Source organism: Rhinolophus hipposideros (assembly GCF_964194185.1).
Source record: "Rhinolophus hipposideros genome assembly, chromosome: X".
NCBI classification, from domain to species: domain Eukaryota; kingdom Metazoa; phylum Chordata; class Mammalia; order Chiroptera; family Rhinolophidae; genus Rhinolophus; species Rhinolophus hipposideros.
In genome coordinates this window covers 43,296,035-43,318,534 of record NC_138046.1, presented here as the reverse complement: position 1 = coordinate 43,318,534, position 22,500 = coordinate 43,296,035, and positions in this window count along the sequence as shown.

Genomic DNA, 22,500 nt, shown 5'->3' with positions numbered 1-22,500 from the left:
CTTTGCCATTTGCCTACCCCAGCGCTACGCTAACTCTCCCACTAGCTCTACCTCGGGCCTTAGACCAAGGCCCAGTGCTCACTCTAGTCCGAGGCCTACCACTTGCCCGTCGCCGACCAGTACACCTTGCCCTAACGTTAGACAGAGCACTAACCCGTGTCCTACGAAATCACCCTGGACCAACCCTTACCACACCCTAATACTGCCCTACACCTGTTCCGAGTCCTAGGACTACCCGGAGCCCTGCGGTGACACCTACCCCTAGCCCTCGGCTAACCCCTACCACTACCACTCGTCCTAGGCCTAACATGAGCCCTAACCCTAACACTGCTCGTTGGCCTATGCCAACCACTTGCCCTTCACCTAACCCTACCCCGAGCACGACCCATCGCCCTAGGCCTACGCCTAGCACTACCTCTGGTCCTATCACTACCCCTGCCCTACAGCTCCCCCTACCCATAGGCCCACCCCCATCCCTACCCCTTGCCACAGCTCCCACTCCTGGCCCTAGGCCTACTCCGAGGTTCACCTCGACACCCACCTCTTGCTCTATGCCCACCCCAGCTCTACGCCTACTTCTCCCATTAGCCCTACCTCGTGCCCTAGACCAACTCACATGGCTACCTCTTGTCCGAGGCCTAGAACTTGCCCGTCTCTGACCAGTACACCTTGCCCTTGTTAGGGTTAGGGTTGGGGTTAGGGTTACGGTTAGTGTTAGGGTTAGGGTTAGTGGTAGGTTAGGGTTAGGGTTAGGGTTAGGGTTAGGGGTTAGGTTTAGGGTTAGGGTTAGGGTTAGGTTTGGTGTTAGGTTTAGGGTTAGGGTTAGGGTTAGGGTTAGGTTTAGGGTTAGGGTTAGGGTTAGGGTAAGGGTTAGGGTTTAGGGTTAGTGTTAGATTTAGGGTTGGTGAAAGGGTTAGGTTTAGGGTTAGGGTTAGGGTTAGTGTTAGGTTTAGGGTTAGGGGTTAGGGTTAGGATTAGGGTTAGGGTTAGGGTTAGGGTTAGGGTTGGTGTTAGGGTTAGGGTTAGGGTTAGGGTTGGTGTTAGGGTTAGGGTTAGGGTTAGGGTTATGGTTTAGTGTTAGGGTTAGGGTTAGGGTTGGTGTTAGGGTTAGGGTTAGGGTTAGGGTTAGCGTTAGTGGTAGGTTAGGGTTAGGGTTAGGTTTAGGGTTAGGGGTTAGGGTTAGGGTTAGGGTTAGGGTTAGGGTTGGTGTTAGGGTTAGGGTTAGGGTTAGGGTTAGGGTTAGGGTTAGGTTTAGGGTTAGGGTTAGGGTTAGGGTTAGGGTTAGGGTTTAGGGTTAGTGTTAGGTTTAGGGTTGGTGAAAGGGTTAGGTTTAGGGTTAGGGTTACGGTTAGTGTTAGGTTTAGGGTTAGGGGTTAGGGTTAGGATTAGGGTTAGGGTTAGTGTTAGGGTTAGGGTTGGTGTTAGGGTTAGGGTTAGGGTTAGTGTTGGTGTTAGGGTTAGGGTTAGGGTTAGGGTTAGGGTTAGGTTTAGGGTTAGGGTTAGGGGTTAGGGTTGGTGTTAGGGTTAGGGTTAGGTTAGGGATAGGGTTGGTGTTAGGGTTAGGGTTAGGGTTAGGGTTAGGGTTAGGGGTTAGGGTTAGGGTTAGCGTTAGGGTTAGCGTTAGGGTTAGGGTTAGGGTTAGGGTTAGGGTTAGGGTTAGGGTTAGGGTTAGGTTTAGGGTTAGGGTTAGGGTTAGGTTTAGGGTTATGGTTTAGGGTTAGGTTTAGGTTTGGTGTTAGGGTTAGGGTTAGGGTTAGGGTTAGGGTTGGTGTTAGGGTTAGGGTTAGGGTTAGGGTTGGTGTTAGGGTTAGGGTTAGGGTTAGGGTTGGTGTTAGGGTTAGGGTTAGGGTTAGGGTTAGGGTTAGCGTTAGGGTTAGGGATAGGGTTGGTGTTAGGGTTGGGGTTAGGGTTAGGGTTAGGGTTAGGATTAGGGATAGGTTACCCTTAGCACTACCCCTCGCCCTAGGCCTACGCCTAGCACTACCTCTGGTCCTACCCCTACCCCTGGCCCTACAGCTTTCCCTACCCATAGGCCCACCTCCATCCCTACTCCTAGCCACAGCTCCCACTCCTTGTCCAAGGCCTACTCCGAGGTTTACCCCGACACCCACCCCTTGCCCTTTGCCTACCCCAGCGCAACGCCTACCTCTCCCACTAGCCCTACCTCGGGCCCTAGACCAACGCCCAGTGCTCACTCTAGTCCGAGGCCTAGCACTTGACCGTCGCCGACCAGTACACCTTGCCCTACAGTTAGCCAGAGCACTAACCCGTGTCCTACGAAATCACCCTGGACCCACACTTACCGCACACTAATCCAGCCCTACACCTGTTCCGAGTCATAGGACTACACGGAGCCCTCCCGTGACACCTACCCCTAGCCCTCGTCTAACCCCTACCACTACCACTCGTCCTAGGCATAACATGAGCCCTAAACCTAACACTGCTCGTTGGCCTCTGCCAAACACTAGCCCTTCACCTAACCCTACCCCGAGCATGACCCCTCGCCCTAGGCCTACGCCTAGCACTACCTCTGGTCCTACCAATAGCCCTGGCCCTACAGATCCCCCTACCCATAGGTCCACCCCCATCCCTACCCCTAGCCACAATTCCCACTCCTGACCCTAAGCCTACTCCGAGGTGTACCTCGACACCCACCCCTTGCCCTATGCCTACCCTAGCGATACGCGTACAGCTCCCAGTAGCCCTAGCTCGGGCCCTAGACCAACGCCCATGGCTCCCTCTAGTCCGAGGCCTAGAACTTGCCCGTCGCTGACCAGTACACCTTGCCCTTGTTAGGGTTAGGGTTAGGGTTTAGGGTTACGGTTAGGGTTAGGGTTGGTGTTAGGGTTAAGGTTAGGGTTAGGGTTAGGGTTTAGGGTTAGTGTTAGGTTTAGGGTTGGTGAAAGGGTTAGGGTTAGGGTTAGGGTTGGTGTTAGGGTTAGGGTTAGGGTTAGGGTTATGGTTAGGTTTAGGGTTAGGGTAAGGGGTTAGGGTTGGTGTTAGGGTTAGGGTTAGGTTAGGGTTAGGGTTGGTGTTAGGGTTAGGGTTAGGGTTAGGGTTAGGGGTTAGATTTAGGGTTAGCGTTAGGGTTAGCGTTAGGGTTAGGTTTAGTGTTAGGGTTAGGGTTAGGGTTAGGGTTAAGGATAGGGTTGGTGTTAGGGTTAGGGTTAGGGTTAGGGTTAGGGTTAGGGTTAGGGTTAGGGATAGGTTACCCCTAGCACTACCCCTCGCCCTAGGCCTACGCCTAGCACTACCTCTGGTCTTACCCCTACCCCTGGCCCTACAGCTCCCCCTACCCATAGGCCCACCTCCATCCCTACTCCTAGCCACATCTCCAACTCCTTGTCCTAGGCCTACTCCGAGGTTTACCCCGACACCCACCCCTTGCCATTTGCCTACCCCAGCGCTACGCTAACTCTCCCACTAGCCTTACCTCGGGCCTTAGACCAAGGCCCAGTGCTCACTCTAGTCCGAGGCCTACCACTTGTCCGTCGCCGACCAGTACACCTTGCCCTACCGTTAGACAGAGCACTAACCCGTGTCCTACGAAATCACCCTGGACCCACCCTTACCACACCCTAATCCAGCCCTACACCTGTTCCGAGTCCTAGGACTACCTGGAGCCCTGCGGTGACACCTACCCCTAGCCCTCGGCTAACCCATACCACTACCACTCGTCCTAGGCCTAACATGAGCCCTAACCCTAACACTGCTCGTTGGCCTATGCCAACCACTAGCCCTTCACCTAACCCTACCCCGAGCACGACCCATCGCCCTAGGCCTACGCCTAGCACTACCTCTGGTCCTATCACTACCCCTGGCCCTACAGCTCCCCCTACCCATAGGCCCACCCCCATCCCTACCCCTTGCCACAGCTCCCACTCCTGGCCCTAGGCCTACTCCGAGGTTCACCTCGACACCCACCCCTTGCTCTATGCCCACCCCAGCTCTACGCCTACTTCTCCCATTAGCCCTAGCTCGTGCCCTAGACAAACGCACATGGCTACCTCTAGTCCGAGGCCTAGAACTTGCCCGTCTCTGACCAGTACACCTTGCCCTTGTTAGGGTTAGGTTTGGGGTTAGGGTTAGGGTTAGTGTTAGGGTTAGGGTTAGGGTTTAGTGTTAGGGTTAGGGTTAGGGTTGGTGTTAGGGTTAGGGTTAGGGTTAGGGTTAGGGTTAGTGGTAGGTTAGGGTTAGGGTTAGGTTTAGGGTTAGGGGTTAGGGTTAGGGTTAGGGTTAGGGTTAGGGTTGGTGTTAGGGTTAGGGTTAGGGTTAGGGTTAGGGTTAGGTTTAGGGTTAGGGTTAGGGTTAGGGTTAGGGTTAGGGTTTAGGGTTAGTGTTAGGTTTAGGGTTGGTGAAAGGGTTAGGTTTAGGGTTAGGGTTACGGTTAGTGTTAGGTTTAGGGTTAGGGGTTAGGGTTAGGATTAGGGTTAGGGTTAGTGTTAGGGTTAGGGTTGGTGTTAGGGTTAGGGTTAGGGTTAGTGTTGGTGTTAGGGTTAGGGTTAGAGTTAGGGTTAGGGTTAGGTTTAGGGTTAGGGTTAGGGGTTAGGGTTGGTGTTAGGGTTAGGGTTAGGTTAGGGATAGGGTTGGTGTTAGGGTTAGGGTTAGGGTTAGGGTTAGGGTTAGGGGTTAGGGTTAGGGTTAGCGTTAGGGTTAGCGTTAGGGTTAGGGTTAGGGTTAGGGTTAGGGTTAGGGTTAGGTTTAGGGTTAGGGTTAGGGTTAGGTTTAGGGTTATGGTTTAGGGTTAGGTTTAGGTTTGGTGTTAGGGTTAGGGTTAGGGTTAGGGTTAGGGTTGGTGTTAGGGTTAGGGTTAGGGTTACGGTTAGGGTTGGTGTTAGGGTTAGGGTTAGGGTTAGGGTTGGTGTTAGGTTTAGGGTTAGGGTTAGGGTTAGGGTTAGCGTTAGGGTTAGCGTTAGGGTTAGGTTTAGGGTTAGGGTTAGGGTTAGGGTTAGGGTTAGGGATAGGGTTGGTGTTAGGGTTGGAGTTAGGGTTAGGGTTAGGGTTAGGGTTAGGGATAGGTTACCCCTAGCACTACCCCTTGCCCTAGGCCTACGCCTAGCACTACCTCTGGTCCTACCCCTACCCCTGGCCCTACAGCTTTCCCTACCCATAGGCCCACCTCCATCCCTACTCCTAGCCACAGCTCCCACTCCTTGTCCAAGGCCTACTCCGAGGTTTACCCCGACACCCACCCCTTGCCCTTTGCCTACCCCAGCGCAACGCCTACCTCTCCCACTAGCCCTACCTCGGGCCCTAGACCAACGCCCAGTGCTCACTCTAGTCCGAGGCCTAGCACTTGACCATCGCCGACCAGTACACCTTGCCCTACAGTTAGCCAGAGCACTAACCCGTGTCCTACGAAATCACCCTGGACCCACACTTACCGCACACTAATCCAGCCCTACACCTGTTCCGAATCATAGGACTACACGGAGCCCTCCCGTGACACCTACCCCTAGCCCTCGTCTAACCCCTACCACTACCACTCGTCCTAGGCATAACATGAGCCCTAAACCTAACACTGCTCGTTGGCCTCTGCCAAACACTAGCCCTTCACCTAACCCTACCCCGAGCATGACCCCTCGCCCTAGGCCTACGCCTAGCACTACCTCTGGTCCTACCAATACCCCTGGCCCTACAGATCCCCCTACCCATAGTTCCACCCCCATCCCTACCCCTAGCCACAATTCCCACTCCTGACCCTAAGCCTACTCCGAGGTGTACCTCGACACCCACCCCTTGCCCTATGCCTACCCTAGCGATACGCGTACAGCTCCCAGTAGCCCTAGCTCGGGCCCTAGACCAACGCCCATGGCTCCCTCTAGTCCGAGGCGTAGAACTTGCCCGTCGCTGACCAGTACACCTTGCCCTTGTTAGGGTTAGGGTTAGGGTTAGGGTTTAGGGTTACGGTTAGGGTTAGGGTTGGTGTTAGGGTTAAGGTTAGGGTTAGGGTTAGGGTTTAGGGTTAGTGTTAGGTTTAGGGTTGGTGAAAGGGTTAGGGTTAGGGTTAGGGTTAGTGTTAGGGTTAGGGTTAGGGGTTAGGGTTAGGATTAGGGTTAGGGTTAGGGTTAGGATTAGGGTTGGTGTTAGGGTTAGGGTTAGGGTTAGGGTTAGGTTTGGTGTTAGGGTTAGAGTTAGGGTTAGGGTTAGGGTTAGGAGTTAGGGTTAGGGTTAGGGTTAGGGTTAGGGTTAGGGTTAGGGTTAGGGTTAGAGTTGGGTTAGGGTTAGGGTTGGTTTAGGGTTAGGGTTAGGGGTTAGGGTTAGGGTTACGGTTAGATTTAGTGTTAGGTTACCCCGAGCACTACCCCTCGCCCTAGGCCTACGCCTAGCACTACCTCTGATCCTACCACTACCCCTGGCCCTATAGCTCCCCCTACCCATAGGCCCACCTCCATTTCTACCCCTAGCCACATCTCCAACTCCTTGTCCTAGGCCTACTCCGAGGTTTACCCCGACACCCACCCCTTGCCATTTGCCTACCCCAGCGCTACGCTAACTCTCCCACTAGCCCTACCTCGGGCCTTAGACCAACGCCCAGTGCTCACACTAGTTCGAGGCCTACCACTTGCCCGTCGCCGACCAGTACACCTTGCCCTACCGTTAGACAGAGCACTAACCCGTGTCCTACGAAATCACCCTGGACCCACCCTTACCACAACCTAATCCAACCCTACACCTGTTCCGAGTCCTAGGACTACCTGGAGCCCTGCGGTGACACCTACCCCTAGCCCTCGGCTAACCCCTACCACTACCACTCGTCCTAGGCCTAACATGAGCCCTAACCCTAACACTGCTCGTTGGCCTATGCCAACCACTAGCCCTTCACCTAACCCTACCCCGAGCACGACCCATCGCCCTAGGCCTACGCCTAGCACTACCTCTGGTCCTATCACTACCCCTGGCCCTACAGCTCCCCCTACCCATAGGCCCACCCCCATCACTGCCCCTTGCCACAGCTCCCACTCCTGGCCCTAGGCCTACTCCAAGGTTCACCTCGAAACCCACCCCTTGCTCTATGCCCACCCCAGCTCTACGCCTACTTCTCCCATTCCCCTAGCTCGTGCCCTAGACCAACGCACATGGCTACCTCTAGTCCGAAGCCTAGAACTTGCCCGTCTCTGAGCAGTACACCTTGCCCTTGTTAGGGTTAGGGTTGGGGTTAGGGTTAGGGTTAGTGTTAGGGTTAGGTTTAGGGTTCGTGTTAGGGTTAGGGTAAGGGTTAGGGTTAGGGTTAGTGGTAGGTTAGGGTTAGGGTTAGGGTTAGGGGTTAGGGTTAGGGTTAGTGTTAGGGTTAGGGTTGGTGTTAGGGTTAGGGTTAGGGTTAGGGTTAGGGTTAGGTTTAGGGTTAGGGTTAGGGTTAGGGTTAGGGTTAGGGTTTAGGGTTAGGTTTAGGTTTGGTGTTAGGGTTAGGGTTAGGGTTAGGGTTAGGGTTAGGGTTAGGGTTAGGTTTAGGGTTAGGGTTAGGGGTTAGGGTTGGTGTTAGGGTTAGGGTTAGGGTTAGGGTTAGGGTTAGGGTTGGTGTTAGGGTTAGGGTTAGGGTTAGGGTTAGGGGTTAGGGTTAGGGTTAGCGTTAGGGTTAGCGTTAGGGTTAGGTTTAGGGTTAGGGTTAGGGTTAGGGTTAGGGTTAGGGATAGGGTTGGTGTTAGGGTTAGGGTTAGGGTTAGGGTTAGGGATAGGTTACCCCTAGCACTACCCCTCGCCCTAGGCCTACGCCTAGCACTACCTCTGGTCCTACCAATACCCCTGGCCCTACAGATCCCCCTACCCATAGGTCCACCCCCATCCCTACCCCTAGCCACAATTCCCACTCCTGGCCCTAGGCCTACTCCGAGGTTCACCTCGACACCCACCCCTTGCTCTATGCCCACCCCAGCTCTACGCCTACTTCTCCCATTCCCCTAGCTCATGCCCTAGACCAACGCACATGGCTACCTCTAGTCCGAGGCCTAGAACTTGCCCGTCTCTGACCAGTACACCTTGCCCTTGTTAGGGTTAGGGTTGGGGTTAGGGTTAGGGTTAGTGTTAGGGTTAGGGTTAGATTTAGTGTTAGGGTTAGGGTTAGGGTTCGTGTTAGGGTTAGGGTAAGGGTTAGGGTTAGGGTTAGTGGTAGGTTATGGTTAGGGTTAGGGTTAGGGGTTAGGGTTAGGGTTAGTGTTAGGGTTAGGGTTGGTGTTAGGGTTAGGGTTAGGGTTAGGGTTAGGGTTAGGTTTAGGGTTAGGGTTAGGGTTAGGGTTAGGGTTAGGGTTTAGGGTTAGGTTTAGGTTTGGTGTTAGGGTTAGGGTTAGGGTTAGGGTTAGGGTTAGGGTTAGGGTTAGGGTTAGGTTTAGGGTTAGGGTTAGGGGTTAGGGTTGGTGTTAGGGTTAGGGTTAGGGTTAGGGTTAGGGTTGGTGTTAGGGTTAGGGTTAGGGTTAGGGTTAGGGGTTAGGGTTAGGGTTAGCGTTAGGGTTAGCGTTAGGGTTAGGTTTAGGGTTAGGGTTAGGGTTAGGGTTAGGGTTAGGGTTAGGGATAGGGTTGGTGTTAGGGTTAGGGTTAGGGTTAGGGTTAGGTTTAAAGATAGGTTACCCCTAGCACTACCCCTCGCCCTAGGCCTACGCCTAGCACTACCTCTGGTCCTACCAATACCCCTGGCCCTACAGATCCCCCTACCCATAGGTCCACCCCCATCCCTACCCCTAGCCACAATTCCCACTCCTGGCCCTAAGCCTACTCCGAGGTGTACCTCGACACCCACCCCTTGCCCTATGCCTACCCTAGCGATACGCGTACAGCTCCCACTAGCCCTAGCTCGGGCCCTAGACCAACGCCCATGGCTCCCTCTAGTCCGAGGCCTAGAACTTGCCCGTCGCTGACCAGTACACCTTGCCCTTGTTAGGGTTAGGGTTAGGGTTAGGGTTTAGGGTTACGGTTAGGGTTAGGGTTGGTGTTAGGGTTAAGGTTAGGGTTAGGGTTAGGGTTGGTGTTAGGGTTAGGTTTAGTGTTAGGGTTAGGGTTAAAGTTTAGGGTTAGTGTTAGGTTTAGGGTTGGTGAAAGGGTTAGGGTTAGGGTTAGGGTTAGGGTTAGGGTTAGGGTTAGTGTTAGGGTTAGGGTTAGGGGTTAGGGTTATGATTAGGGTTAGGGTTAGGGTTAGGGTTAGGTTTGGTGTTAGGGTTAGGGTTAGGGTTAGGGTTAGGTTTGGTGTTAGGGTTAGAGTTAGGGTTAGGGTTAGGGTTAGGGGTTAGGGTCAGGGTCAGGGTTAGGGTTAGGGTTAGGGTTAGGGTTAGGGTTAGGGTTAGGGTTAGAGTTGGGTTAGGGTTAGGGTTAGGGGTTAGGGTTAGGGTTACGGTTAGGGTTAGTGTTAGGTTACCCCGAGCACTACCCCTCGCCCTAGGCCTATGCCTAGCACTACCTCTAATCCTACCACTACCCCTGGCCCTACAGCTCCCACTACCCATAGGCCCACCTCCATCCCTACCCCTAGCCACATCTCCAACTCCTTGTCCTAGGCCTACTCAGAGGTTTACCCCGATACCCACCCCTTGCCATTTGCCTACACCAGCGCTACGCTAACTCTCCCACTAGCCCTACCTCGGGCCTTAGACCAACGCCCAGTGCTCACTCTAGTCCGAGGCCTACCACTTGCCCGTCGCCGACCAGTACACCTGCCCTACCGTTAGACAGAGCACTAACCCGTGTCCTACGAAATCACCCTGGACCCACCCTTACCACACCCTAATCCAGCCCTACACCTGTTCCGAGTCCTAGGACTACCCGGAGCCCTGCGGTGACACCTACCCCTAGCCCTCGGCTAACCCCTACCACTACCACTCGTCCTAGGCCTAACATGAGCCCTAACCCTAACACTGCTCGTTGGCCTATGCCAACCACTAGCCCTTCACCTAACCCTACCCCGAGCACGACCCATCGCCCTAGGCCTACGCCTAGCACTACCTCTGGTCCTATCACTACCCCTGGCCCTACAGCTCCCCCTACCCATAGGCCCACCCCCATCCCTACCCCTTGCCACAGCTCCCACTCCTGGCCCTAGGCCTACTCCGAGGTGTACCTCGACACACACCCCTTGCTCTATGCCCACCCCAGCTCTACGCCTACTTCTCCCATTAGCCCTAGCTCGTGCCCTAGACCAACGCACATGGCTACCTCTAGTCCGAGGCCTAGAACTTGCCCGTCTCTGACCAGTACACCTTGCCCTTGTTAGGGTTAGGGTTGGGGTTAGGGTTAGGGTTAGTGTTAGGGTTAGGGTTAGGGTTTAGTGTTAGGGTTAGGGTTAGGGTTGGTGTTAGGGTTAGGGTTAGGGTTAGGGTTAGTGGTAGGTTAGGGTTAGGGTTAGGGTTAGGGGTTAGATTTGGGTTAGGGTTAGGATTAGGGTTGGTGTTAGGGTTAGGGTTAGGGTTAGGGTTAGGGTTAGGGTTAGGGTTAGGTTTAGGGTTAGGGTTAGGGTTAGGGTTAGGGTTAGGTTTTAGGGTTAGGTTTAAATTTGGTGTTAGGGTTAGGGTTAGGGTTAGGGTTGGTGTTAGGGTTAGGGTTAGGGTTAGGGTTAGGGTTGGTGTTAGGGTTAGGGTTAGGGTTAGGGTTGGTGTTAGGGTTAGGGTTAGGGTTAGGGTTAGGGTTAGGTTTAGGGTTAGTGTTAGGGGTTAGGGTTGGTGTTAGGGTTAGGGTTAGGATTAGGGTTAGGGGTTAGGGTTAGGGTTAGCGTTAGGGTTAGCGTTAGGGTTAGGTTTAGGGTTAGGGTTAGGGTTTAGTGTTAGGGTTAGGGTTAGGGTTGGTGTTAGGGTTAGGGTTAGGGTTTGGGTTAGGGTTAGTGGTAGGTTAGGGTTAGGGTTAGGGTTAGGGTTAGGGTTAGGGTTAGGGTTAAGGTTTAGTGTTAGGGTTAGGGTTAGGGTTGGTGTTAGGGTTAGGTTTAGGGTTAGGGTTAGGTTTAGTGGTAGGTTAGGGTTAGGGTTAGGGTTAGGGTTAGGGGTTAGGGTTAGGGTTAGGGTTAGGGTTGGTGTTAGGGTTAGGTTTAGGGTTAGGGTTAGGGTTAGGTTTAAGGTTAGGGTTAGGGTTAGGGTTAGGGTTAGGGTTTAGGGTTAGGTTTAGGTTTGGTGTTAGGGTTAGGGTTAGGGTTAGTGTTAGGGTTGGTGTTAGGGTTAGGGTTAGGGTTAGGGTTAGGGTTGGTGTTAGGGTTAGGGTTAGGGTTAGGGTTGGTGTTAGGGTTAGGGTTAGGGTTAGGGTTAGGGTTAGGTTTAGGGTTAGGGTTAGGGGTTAGGGTTGGTGTTAGGGTTAGGGTTAGGGTTAGGGTTAGGATTAGGGTTGGTGTTAGGGTTAGGGTTAGGGTTAGGTTTAGGGGTTAGGGTTAGGGTTAGCGTTAGGGTTAGCGTTAGGGTTAGGTTTAGGGTTAGGGTTAGGGTTAGGGATAGGGTTGGTGTTAGGGTTAGGGTTAGGGTTAGGGTTCGGGTTGGGGTTGGTGTTAGGGTTAGGGTTAGGGTTAGGGTTAGGGTTAGGGATAGGTTACCCCTAGCACTACCCCTCGCTCTAGGCCTACGCCTAGCACTACCTCTGGTCCTACCCCTACCCCTGGCTCTACAGCTTTCCCTACCCATAGGCCCACCTCCATCCCTACTCCTAGCCACAGCTCCCACTCCTTGTCCAAGGCCTACTCCGAGGTTTACCCCGACACCCACCCCTTGCCCTTTGCCTACCCCAGCGCAACGCCTACCTCTCCCACTAGCCCTACCTCGGGCCTTAGACCAACGCCCAGTGCTCACTCTAGTTCGAGGCCTAGCACTTGCCCGTCGCCGACCAGTACACCTTGCCCTACAGTTAGCCAGAGCACTAACCCGTGTCCTACGAAATCACACTGGACCCACACTTACCACACACTAATCCAGCCCTACACCTGTTCCGAGTCATAGGACTACACGGAGCCCTCCCGTGACACCTACCCCTAGCCCTCGTCTAACCCCTACCACTACCACTCGTCCTAGGCATAACATGAGCCCTAAACCTAACACTGCTCTTTGGCCTCTGCCAACCACTAGCCCTTCACCTAACCCTACCCCGAGCATGACTCCTCGCCCTAGGCCTACGCCTAGCACTACCTCTGGTCCTACCAATACCCCTGGCCCTACAGATCCCCCTTCCCATAGGTCCACCCCCATCCCTACCCCTAGCCACAATTCCCACTCTTGGCCCTAAGCCTACTCCGAGGTGTACCTCGACACCCACCCCTTGCCCTATGCCTACCCTAGCGATACGCGTACAGCTCCCACTAGCCCTAGCTCAAGCCCTAGACCAACGCCCATGGCTCCCTCTAGTCCGAGGCCTAGAACTTGCCCGTCGCTGACCAGTACACCTTGCCCTTGTTAGGGTTAGGGTTAGGGTTAGGGTTTAGGGTTACGGTTAGGGTTAGTGTGGTGTTAGGTTTAAGGTTAGGGTTAGGGTTAGGGTTGGTGTTAGGGTTAGGGTTAGTGTTAGGGTTAGGGTTAGGGTTTAGGGTTTGTGTTAGGTTTAGGGTTGGTGAAAGGGTTAGGGTTAGGGTTAGGGTTAGGGTTAGTGTTAGGGTTAGGGTTAGGGGTTAGGGTTAGGATTAGGGTTAGGGTTAGGGTGAGGGTTAGGGTTGGTGTTAGGGTTAGGGTAAGGGTTAGGGTTAGGTTTGGTGTTAGGGTTAGAGTTAGGGTTAGGGTTAGGGTTAGGGGTTAGGGTTAGGGTTAGGGTTAGGGTTAGGGTTAGGATTAGGGTTAAGGTTAGGGTTAGGGTTAGGGTTAGGGATAGGTTACCCCTAGCACTACCCCTCGCCCTAGGCCTACGCCTAGCACTACCTCTGGTCTTACCCCTACCCCTGGCCCTACAGCTCCCCCTACCCATAGGCCCACCTCCATCCCTACTCCTAGCCACATCTCCAACTCCTTGTCCTAGGCCTACTCCGAGGTTTACCCCGACACCCACCCCTTGCCATTTGCCTACCCCAGCGCTACGCTAACTCTCCCACTAGCCTTACCTCGGGCCTTAGACCAAGGCCCAGTGCTCACTCTAGTCCGAGGCCTACCACTTGTCCGTCGCCGACCAGTACACCTTGCCCTACCGTTAGACAGAGCACTAACCCGTGTCCTACGAAATCACCCTGGACCCACCCTTACCACACCCTAATCCAGCCCTACACCTGTTCCGAGTCCTAGGACTACCTGGAGCCCTGCGGTGACACCTACCCCTAGCCCTCGGCTAACCCATACCACTACCACTCGTCCTAGGCCTAACATGAGCCCTAACCCTAACACTGCTCGTTGGCCTATGCCAACCACTAGCCCTTCACCTAACCCTACCCCGAGCACGACCCATCGCCCTAGGCCTACGCCTAGCACTACCTCTGGTCCTATCACTACCCCTGGCCCTACAGCTCCCCCTACCCATAGGCCCACCCCCATCCCTACCCCTTGCCACAGCTCCCACTCCTGGCCCTAGGCCTACTCCGAGGTTCACCTCGACACCCACCCCTTGCTCTATGCCCACCCCAGCTCTACGCCTACTTCTCCCATTAGCCCTAGCTCGTGCCCTAGACAAACGCACATGGCTACCTCTAGTCCGAGGCCTAGAACTTGCCCGTCTCTGACCAGTACACCTTGCCCTTGTTAGGGTTAGGTTTGGGGTTAGGGTTAGGGTTAGTGTTAGGGTTAGGGTTAGGGTTTAGTGTTAGGGTTAGGGTTAGGGTTGGTGTTAGGGTTAGGGTTAGGGTTAGGGTTAGGGTTAGTGGTAGGTTAGGGTTAGGGTTAGGTTTAGGGTTAGGGGTTAGGGTTAGGGTTAGGGTTAGGGTTAGGGTTGGTGTTAGGGTTAGGGTTAGGGTTAGGGTTAGGGTTAGGTTTAGGGTTAGGGTTAGGGTTAGGGTTAGGGTTAGGGTTTAGGGTTAGTGTTAGGTTTAGGGTTGGTGAAAGGGTTAGGTTTAGTGTTAGGGTTACGGTTAGTGTTAGGTTTAGGGTTAGGGGTTAGGGTTAGGATTAGGGTTAGGGTTAGTGTTAGGGTTAGGGTTGGTGTTAGGGTTAGGGTTAGGGTTAGTGTTGGTGTTAGGGTTAGGGTTAGAGTTAGGGTTAGGGTTAGGTTTAGGGTTAGGGTTAGGGGTTAGGGTTGGTGTTAGGGTTAGGGTTAGGTTAGGGATAGGGTTGGTGTTAGGGTTAGGGTTAGGGTTAGGGTTAGGGTTAGGGGTTAGGGTTAGGGTTAGCGTTAGGGTTAGCGTTAGGGTTAGGGTTAGGGTTAGGGTTAGGGTTAGGGTTAGGGTTAGGTTTAGGGTTAGGGTTAGGGTTAGGTTTAGGGTTATGGTTTAGGGTTAGGTTTAGGTTTGGTGTTAGGGTTAGGGTTAGGGTTAGGGTTAGGGTTGGTGTTAGGGTTAGGGTTAGGGTTAGGGTTAGGGTTGGTGTTAGGGTTAGGGTTAGGGTTAGGGTTGGTGTTAGGTTTAGGGTTAGGGTTAGGGTTAGGGTTAGCGTTAGGGTTAGCGTTAGGGTTAGGTTTAGGGTTAGGGTTAGGGTTAGGGTTAGGGTTAGGGATAGGGTTGGTGTTAGGGTTGGAGTTAGTGTTAGGGTTAGGGTTAGGGTTAGGGATAGGTTACCCCTAGCACTACCCCTTGCCCTAGGCCTACGCCTAGCACTACCTCTGGTCCTACCCCTACCCCTGGCCCTACAGCTTTCCCTACCCATAGGCCCACCTCCATCCCTACTCCTAGCCACAGCTCCCACTCCTTGTCCAAGGCCTACTCCGAGGTTTACCCCGACACCCACCCCTTGCCCTTTGCCTACCCCAGCGCAACGCCTACCTCTCCCACTATCCCTACCTCGGGCCCTAGACCAACGCCCAGTGCTCACTCTAGTCCGAGGCCTAGCACTTGACCATCGCCGACCAGTACACCTTGCCCTACAGTTAGCCAGAGCACTAACCCGTGTCCTACGAAATCACCCTGGACCCACACTTACCGCACACTAATCCAGCCCTACACCTGTTCCGAGTCATAGGACTACACGGAGCCCTCCCGTGACACCTACCCCTAGCCCTCGTCTAACCCCTACCACTACCACTCGTCCTAGGCATAACATGAGCCCTAAACCTAACACTGCTCGTTGGCCTCTGCCAAACACTAGCCCTTCACCTAACCCTACCCCGAGCATGACCCCTCGCCCTAGGCCTACGCCTAGCACTACCTCTGGTCCTACCAATACCCCTGGCCCTACAGATCCCCCTACCCATAGGTCCACCCCCATCCCTACCCCTAGCCACAATTCCCACTCCTGACCCTAAGCCTACTCCGAGGTGTACCTCGACACCCACCCCTTGCCCTATGCCTACCCTAGCGATACGCGTACAGCTCCCAGTAGCCCTAGCTCGGGCCCTAGACCAACGCCCATGGCTCCCTCTAGTCCGAGGCGTAGAACTTGCCCGTCGCTGACCAGTACACCTTGCCCTTGTTAGGGTTAGGGTTAGGGTTAGGGTTTAGGGTTACGGTTAGGGTTAGGGTTGGTGTTAGGGTTAAGGTTAGGGTTAGGGTTAGGGTTTAGGGTTAGTGTTAGGTTTAGGGTTGGTGAAAGGGTTAGGGTTAGGGTTAGGGTTAGTGTTAGGGTTAGGGTTAGGGGTTAGGGTTAGGATTAGGGTTAGGGTTAGGGTTAGGATTAGGGTTGGTGTTAGGGTTAGGGTTAGGGTTAGGGTTAGGTTTGGTGTTAGGGTTAGAGTTAGGGTTAGGGTTAGGGTTAGGAGTTAGGGTTAGGGTTAGGGTTAGGGTTAGGGTTAGGGTTAGGGTTAGGGTTAGAGTTGGGTTAGGGTTAGGGTTGGTTTAGGGTTAGGGTTAGGGGTTAGGGTTAGGGTTACGGTTAGGGTTAGTGTTAGGTTACCCCGAGCACTACCCCTCGCCCTAGGCCTACGCCTAGCACTACCTCTGATCCTACCACTACCCCTGGCCCTACAGCTCCCCCTACCCATAGGCCCACCTCCATTTCTACCCCTAGCCACATCTCCAACTCCTTGTCCTAGGCCTACTCCGAGGTTTACCCCGACACCCACCCCTTGCCATTTGCCTACCCCAGCGCTACGCTAACTCTCCCACTAGCCCTACCTCGGGCCTTAGACCAACGCCCAGTGCTCACACTAGTTCGAGGCCTACCACTTGCCCGTCGCCGACCAGTACACCTTGCCCTACCGTTAGACAGAGCACTAACCCGTGTCCTACGAAATCACCCTGGACCCACCCTTACCACAACCTAATCCAACCCTACACCTGTTCCGAGTCCTAGGACTACCTGGAGCCCTGCGGTGACACCTACCCCTAGCCCTCGGCTAACCCCTACCACTACCACTCGTCCTAGGCCTAACATGAGCCCTAACCCTAACACTGCTCGTTGGCCTATGCCAACCACTAGCCCTTCACCTAACCCTACCCCGAGCACGACCCATCGCCCTAGGCCTACGCCTAGCACTACCTCTGGTCCTATCACTACCCCTGGCCCTACAGCTCCCCCTACCCATAGGCCCACCCCCATCACTACCCCTTGCCACAGCTCCCACTCCTGGCCCTAGGCCTACTCCAAGGTTCACCTCGAAACCCACCCCTTGCTCTATGCCCACCCCAGCTCTACGCCTACTTCTCCCATTCCCCTAGCTCGTGCCCTAGACCAACGCACATGGCTACCTCTAGTCCGAAGCCTAGAACTTGCCCGTCTCTGAGCAGTACACCTTGCCCTTGTTAGGGTTAGGGTTGGGGTTAGGGTTAGGGTTAGTGTTAGGGTTAGGTTTAGGGTTCGTGTTAGGGTTAGGGTAAGGGTTAGGGTTAGGGTTAGTGGTAGGTTAGGGTTAGGGTTAGGGTTAGGGGTTAGGGTTAGGGTTAGTGTTAGGGTTAGGGTTGGTGTTAGGGTTAGGGTTAGGGTTAGGGTTAGGGTTAGGTTTAGGGTTAGGGTTAGGGTTAGGGTTAGGGTTAGGGTTTAGGGTTAGGTTTAGGTTTGGTGTTAGGGTTAGGGTTAGGGTTAGGGTTAGGGTTAGGGTTAGGTTTAGGGTTAGGGTTAGGGGTTAGGGTTGGTGTTAGGGTTAGGGTTAGGGTTAGGGTTAGGGTTAGGGTTGGTGTTAGGGTTAGGGTTAGGGTTAGGGTTAGGGGTTAGGGTTAGGGTTAGCGTTAGGGTTAGCGTTAGGGTTAGGTTTAGGGTTAGGGTTAGGGTTAGGGTTAGGGTTAGGGATAGGGTTGGTGTTAGTGTTAGGGTTAGGGTTAGGGTTAGGGATAGGTTACCCCTAGCACTACCCCTCGCCCTAGGCCTACGCCTAGCACTACCTCTGGTCCTACCAATACCCCTGGCCCTACAGATCCCCCTACCCATAGGTCCACCCCCATCCCTACCCCTAGCCACAATTCCCACTCCTGGCCCTAGGCCTACTCCGAGGTTCACCTCGACACCCACCCCTTGCTCTATGCCCACCCCAGCTCTACGCCTACTTCTCCCATTCCCCTAGCTCATGCCCTAGACCAACGCACATGGCTACCTCTAGTCCGAGGCCTAGAACTTGCCCGTCTCTGACCAGTACACCTTGCCCTTGTTAGGGTTAGGGTTGGGGTTAGGGTTAGGGTTAGTGTTAGGGTTAGGGTTAGATTTAGTGTTAGGGTTAGGGTTAGGGTTCGTGTTAGGGTTAGGGTAAGGGTTAGGGTTAGGGTTAGTGGTAGGTTATGGTTAGGGTTAGGGTTAGGGGTTAGGGTTAGGGTTAGTGTTAGGGTTAGGGTTGGTGTTAGGGTTAGGGTTAGGGTTAGGGTTAGGGTTAGGTTTAGGGTTAGGGTTAGGGTTAGGGTTAGGGTTAGGGTTTAGGGTTAGGTTTAGGTTTGGTGTTAGGGTTAGGGTTAGGGTTAGGGTTAGGGTTAGGGTTAGGGTTAGGTTTAGGGTTAGGGTTAGGGGTTAGGGTTGGTGTTAGGGTTAGGGTTAGGGTTAGGGTTAGGATTGGTGTTAGGGTTAGGGTTAGGGTTAGGGTTAGGGGTTAGGGTTAGGGTTAGCGTTAGGGTTAGCGTTAGGGTTAGGTTTAGGGTTAGGGTTAGGGTTAGGGTTAGGGTTAGGGTTAGGGATAGGGTTGGTGTTAGGGTTAGGGTTAGGGTTAGGGTTAGGTTTAAAGATAGGTTACCCCTAGCACTACCCCTCGCCCTAGGCCTACGCCTAGCACTACCTCTGGTCCTACCAATACCCCTGGCCCTACAGATCCCCCTACCCATAGGTCCACCCCCATCCCTACCCCTAGCCACAATTCCCACTCCTGGCCCTAAGCCTACTCCGAGGTGTACCTCGACACCCACCCCTTGCCCTATGCCTACCCTAGCGATACGCGTACAGCTCCCACTAGCCCTAGCTCGGGCCCTAGACCAACGCCCATGGCTCCCTCTAGTCCGAGGCCTAGAACTTGCCCGTCGCTGACCAGTACACCTTGCCCTTGTTAGGGTTAGGGTTAGGGTTAGGGTTTAGGGTTACGGTTAGGGTTAGGGTTGGTGTTAGGGTTAAGGTTAGGGTTAGGGTTAGGGTTGGTGTTAGGGTTAGGTTTAGTGTTAGGGTTAGGGTTAAAGTTTAGGGTTAGTGTTAGGTTTAGGGTTGGTGAAAGGGTTAGGGTTAGGGTTAGGGTTAGGGTTAGGGTTAGGGTTAGTGTTAGGGTTAGGGTTAGGGGTTAGGGTTATGATTAGGGTTAGGGTTAGGGTTAGGGTTAGGTTTGGTGTTAGGGTTAGGGTTAGGGTTAGGGTTAGGTTTGGTGTTAGGGTTAGAGTTAGGGTTAGGGTTAGGGTTAGGGGTTAGGGTCAGGGTCAGGGTTAGGGTTAGGGTTAGGGTTAGGGTTAGGGTTAGGGTTAGAGTTGGGTTAGGGTTAGGGTTAGGGGTTAGGGTTAGGGTTACGGTTAGGGTTAGTGTTAGGTTACCCCGAGCACTACCCCTCGCCCTAGGCCTATGCCTAGCACTACCTCTAATCCTACCACTACCCCTGGCCCTACAGCTCCCACTACCCATAGGCCCACCTCCATCCCTACCCCTAGCCACATCTCCAACTCCTTGTCCTAGGCCTACTCAGAGGTTTACCCCGATACCCACCCCTTGCCATTTGCCTACCCCAGCGCTACGCTAACTCTCCCACTAGCCCTACCTCGGGCCTTAGACCAACGCCCAGTGCTCACTCTAGTCCGAGGCCTACCACTTGCCCGTCGCCGACCAGTACACCTGCCCTACCGTTAGACAGAGCACTAACCCGTGTCCTACGAAATCACCCTGGACCCACCCTTACCACACCCTAATCCAGCCCTACACCTGTTCCGAGTCCTAGGACTACCCGGAGCCCTGCGGTGACACCTACCCCTAGCCCTCGGCTAACCCCTACCACTACCACTCGTCCTAGGCCTAACATGAGCCCTAACCCTAACACTGCTCGTTGGCCTATGCCAACCACTAGCCCTTCACCTAACCCTACCCCGAGCACGACCCATCGCCCTAGGCCTACGCCTAGCACTACCTCTGGTCCTATCACTACCCCTGGCCCTACAGCTCCCCCTACCCATAGGCCCACCCCCATCCCTACCCCTTGCCACAGCTCCCACTCCTGGCCCTAGGCCTACTCCGAGGTGTACCTCGACACACACCCCTTGCTCTATGCCCACCCCAGCTCTACGCCTACTTCTCCCATTAGCCCTAGCTCGTGCCCTAGACCAACGCACATGGCTACCTCTAGTCCGAGGCCTAGAACTTGCCCGTCTCTGACCAGTACACCTTGCCCTTGTTAGGGTTAGGGTTGGGGTTAGGGTTAGGGTTAGTGTTAGGGTTAGGGTTAGGGTTTAGTGTTAGGGTTAGGGTTAGGGTTGGTGTTAGGGTTAGGGTTAGGGTTAGGGTTAGGGTTAGTGGTAGGTTAGGGTTAGGGTTAGGGTTAGGGGTTAGGGTTAGGGTTAGGGTTAGGATTAGGGTTGGTGTTAGGGTTAGGGTTAGGGTTAGGGTTAGGGTTAGGGTTAGGGTTAGGTTTAGGGTTAGGGTTAGGGTTAGGGTTAGGGTTAGGTTTTAGGGTTAGGTTTAAATTTGGTGTTAGGGTTAGGGTTAGGGTTAGGGTTGGTGTTAGGGTTAGGGTTAGGGTTAGGGTTAGGGTTGGTGTTAGGGTTAGGGTTAGGGTTAGGGTTGGTGTTAGGGTTAGGGTTAGGGTTAGGGTTAGGGTTAGGTTTAGGGTTAGTGTTAGGGGTTAGGGTTGGTGTTAGGGTTAGGGTTAGGATTAGGGTTAGGGGTTAGGGTTAGGGTTAGCGTTAGGGTTAGCGTTAGGGTTAGGTTTAGGGTTAGGGTTAGGGTTTAGTGTTAGGGTTAGGGTTAGGGATGGTGTTAGGGTTAGGGTTAGGGTTAGGGTTAGGGTTAGTGGTAGGTTAGGGTTAGGGTTAGGGTTAGGGTTAGGGTTAGGGTTAGGGTTAAGGTTTAGTGTTAGGGTTAGGGTTAGGGTTGGTGTTAGGGTTAGGTTTAGGGTTAGGGTTAGGTTTAGTGGTAGGTTAGGGTTAGGGTTAGGGTTAGGGTTAGGGGTTAGGGTTAGGGTTAGGGTTAGGGTTGGTGTTAGGGTTAGGTTTAGGGTTAGGGTTAGGGTTAGGTTTAAGGTTAGGGTTAGGGTTAGGGTTAGGGTTAGGGTTTAGGGTTAGGTTTAGGTTTGGTGTTAGGGTTAGGGTTAGGGTTAGTGTTAGGGTTGGTGTTAGGGTTAGGGTTAGGGTTAGGGTTAGGGTTGGTGTTAGGGTTAGGGTTAGGGTTAGGGTTGGTGTTAGGGTTAGGGTTAGGGTTAGGGTTAGGGTTAGGTTTAGGGTTAGGGTTAGGGGTTAGGGTTGGTGTTAGGGTTAGGGTTAGGGTTAGGGTTAGGATTAGGGTTGGTGTTAGGGTTAGGGTTAGGGTTAGGTTTAGGGGTTAGGGTTAGGGTTAGCGTTAGGGTTAGCGTTAGGGTTAGGTTTAGGGTTAGGGTTAGGGTTAGGGATAGGGTTGGTGTTAGGGTTAGGGTTAGGGTTAGGGTTCGGGTTGGGGTTGGTGTTAGGGTTAGGGTTAGGGTTAGGGTTAGGGTTAGGGATAGGTTACCCCTAGCACTACCCCTCGCTCTAGGCCTACGCCTAGCACTACCTCTGGTCCTACCCCTACCCCTGGCTCTACAGCTTTCCCTACCCATAGGCCCACCTCCATCCCTACTCCTAGCCACAGCTCCCACTCCTTGTCCAAGGCCTACTCCGAGGTTTACCCCGACACCCACCCCTTGCCCTTTGCCTACCCCAGCGCAACGCCTACCTCTCCCACTAGCCCTACCTCGGGCCCTAGACCAACGCCCAGTGCTCACTCTAGTTCGAGGCCTAGCACTTGCCCGTCGCCGACCAGTACACCTTGCCCTACAGTTAGCCAGAGCACTAACCCGTGTCCTACGAAATCACACTGGACCCACACTTACCACACACTAATCCAGCCCTACACCTGTTCCGAGTCATAGGACTACACGGAGCCCTCCCGTGACACCTACCCCTAGCCCTCGTCTAACCCCTACCACTACCACTCGTCCTAGGCATAACATGAGCCCTAAACCTAACACTGCTCTTTGGCCTCTGCCAACCACTAGCCCTTCACCTAACCCTACCCCGAGCATGACTCCTCGCCCTAGGCCTACGCCTAGCACTACCTCTGGTCCTACCAATACCCCTGGCCCTACAGATCCCCCTTCCCATAGGTCCACCCCCATCCCTACCCCTAGCCACAATTCCCACTCTTGGCCCTAAGCCTACTCCGAGGTGTACCTCGACACCCACCCCTTGCCCTATGCCTACCCTAGCGATACGCGTACAGCTCCCACTAGCCCTAGCTCAAGCCCTAGACCAACGCCCATGGCTCCCTCTAGTCCGAGGCCTATAACTTGCCCGTCGCTGACCAGTACACCTTGCCCTTGTTAGGGTTAGGGTTAGGGTTAGGGTTTAGGGTTACGGTTAGGGTTAGTGTGGTGTTAGGTTTAAGGTTAGGGTTAGGGTTAGGGTTGGTGTTAGGGTTAGGGTTAGTGTTAGGGTTAGGGTTAGGGTTTAGGGTTTGTGTTAGGTTTAGGGTTGGTGAAAGGGTTAGGGTTAGGGTTAGGGTTAGGGTTAGTGTTAGGGTTAGGGTTAGGGGTTAGGGTTAGGATTAGGGTTAGGGTTAGGGTGAGGGTTAGGGTTGGTGTTAGGGTTAGGGTAAGGGTTAGGGTTAGGTTTGGTGTTAGGGTTAGAGTTAGGGTTAGGGTTAGGGTTAGGGGTTAGGGTTAGGGTTGGGTTAGGGTTAGGGTTAGGATTAGGGTTAAGGTTAGGTTTAGAGTTGGGTTAGGGTTAGGGTTAGGGGTTAGGGTTAGAGTTACGGTTAGGGTTAGTGTTAGGTTACCCCGAGCACTACCCCTCGCCCTAGGCCTACGCCTAGCACTACCTCTGATCCTACCACTACCCCTGGCCCTACAGCTCCCCCTACCCATAGGCCCACCTCCATCCCTACCCCTAGCCACATCTCGAACTCCTTGTCCTAGGCCTACTCCGAGGTTTACCCCGACACC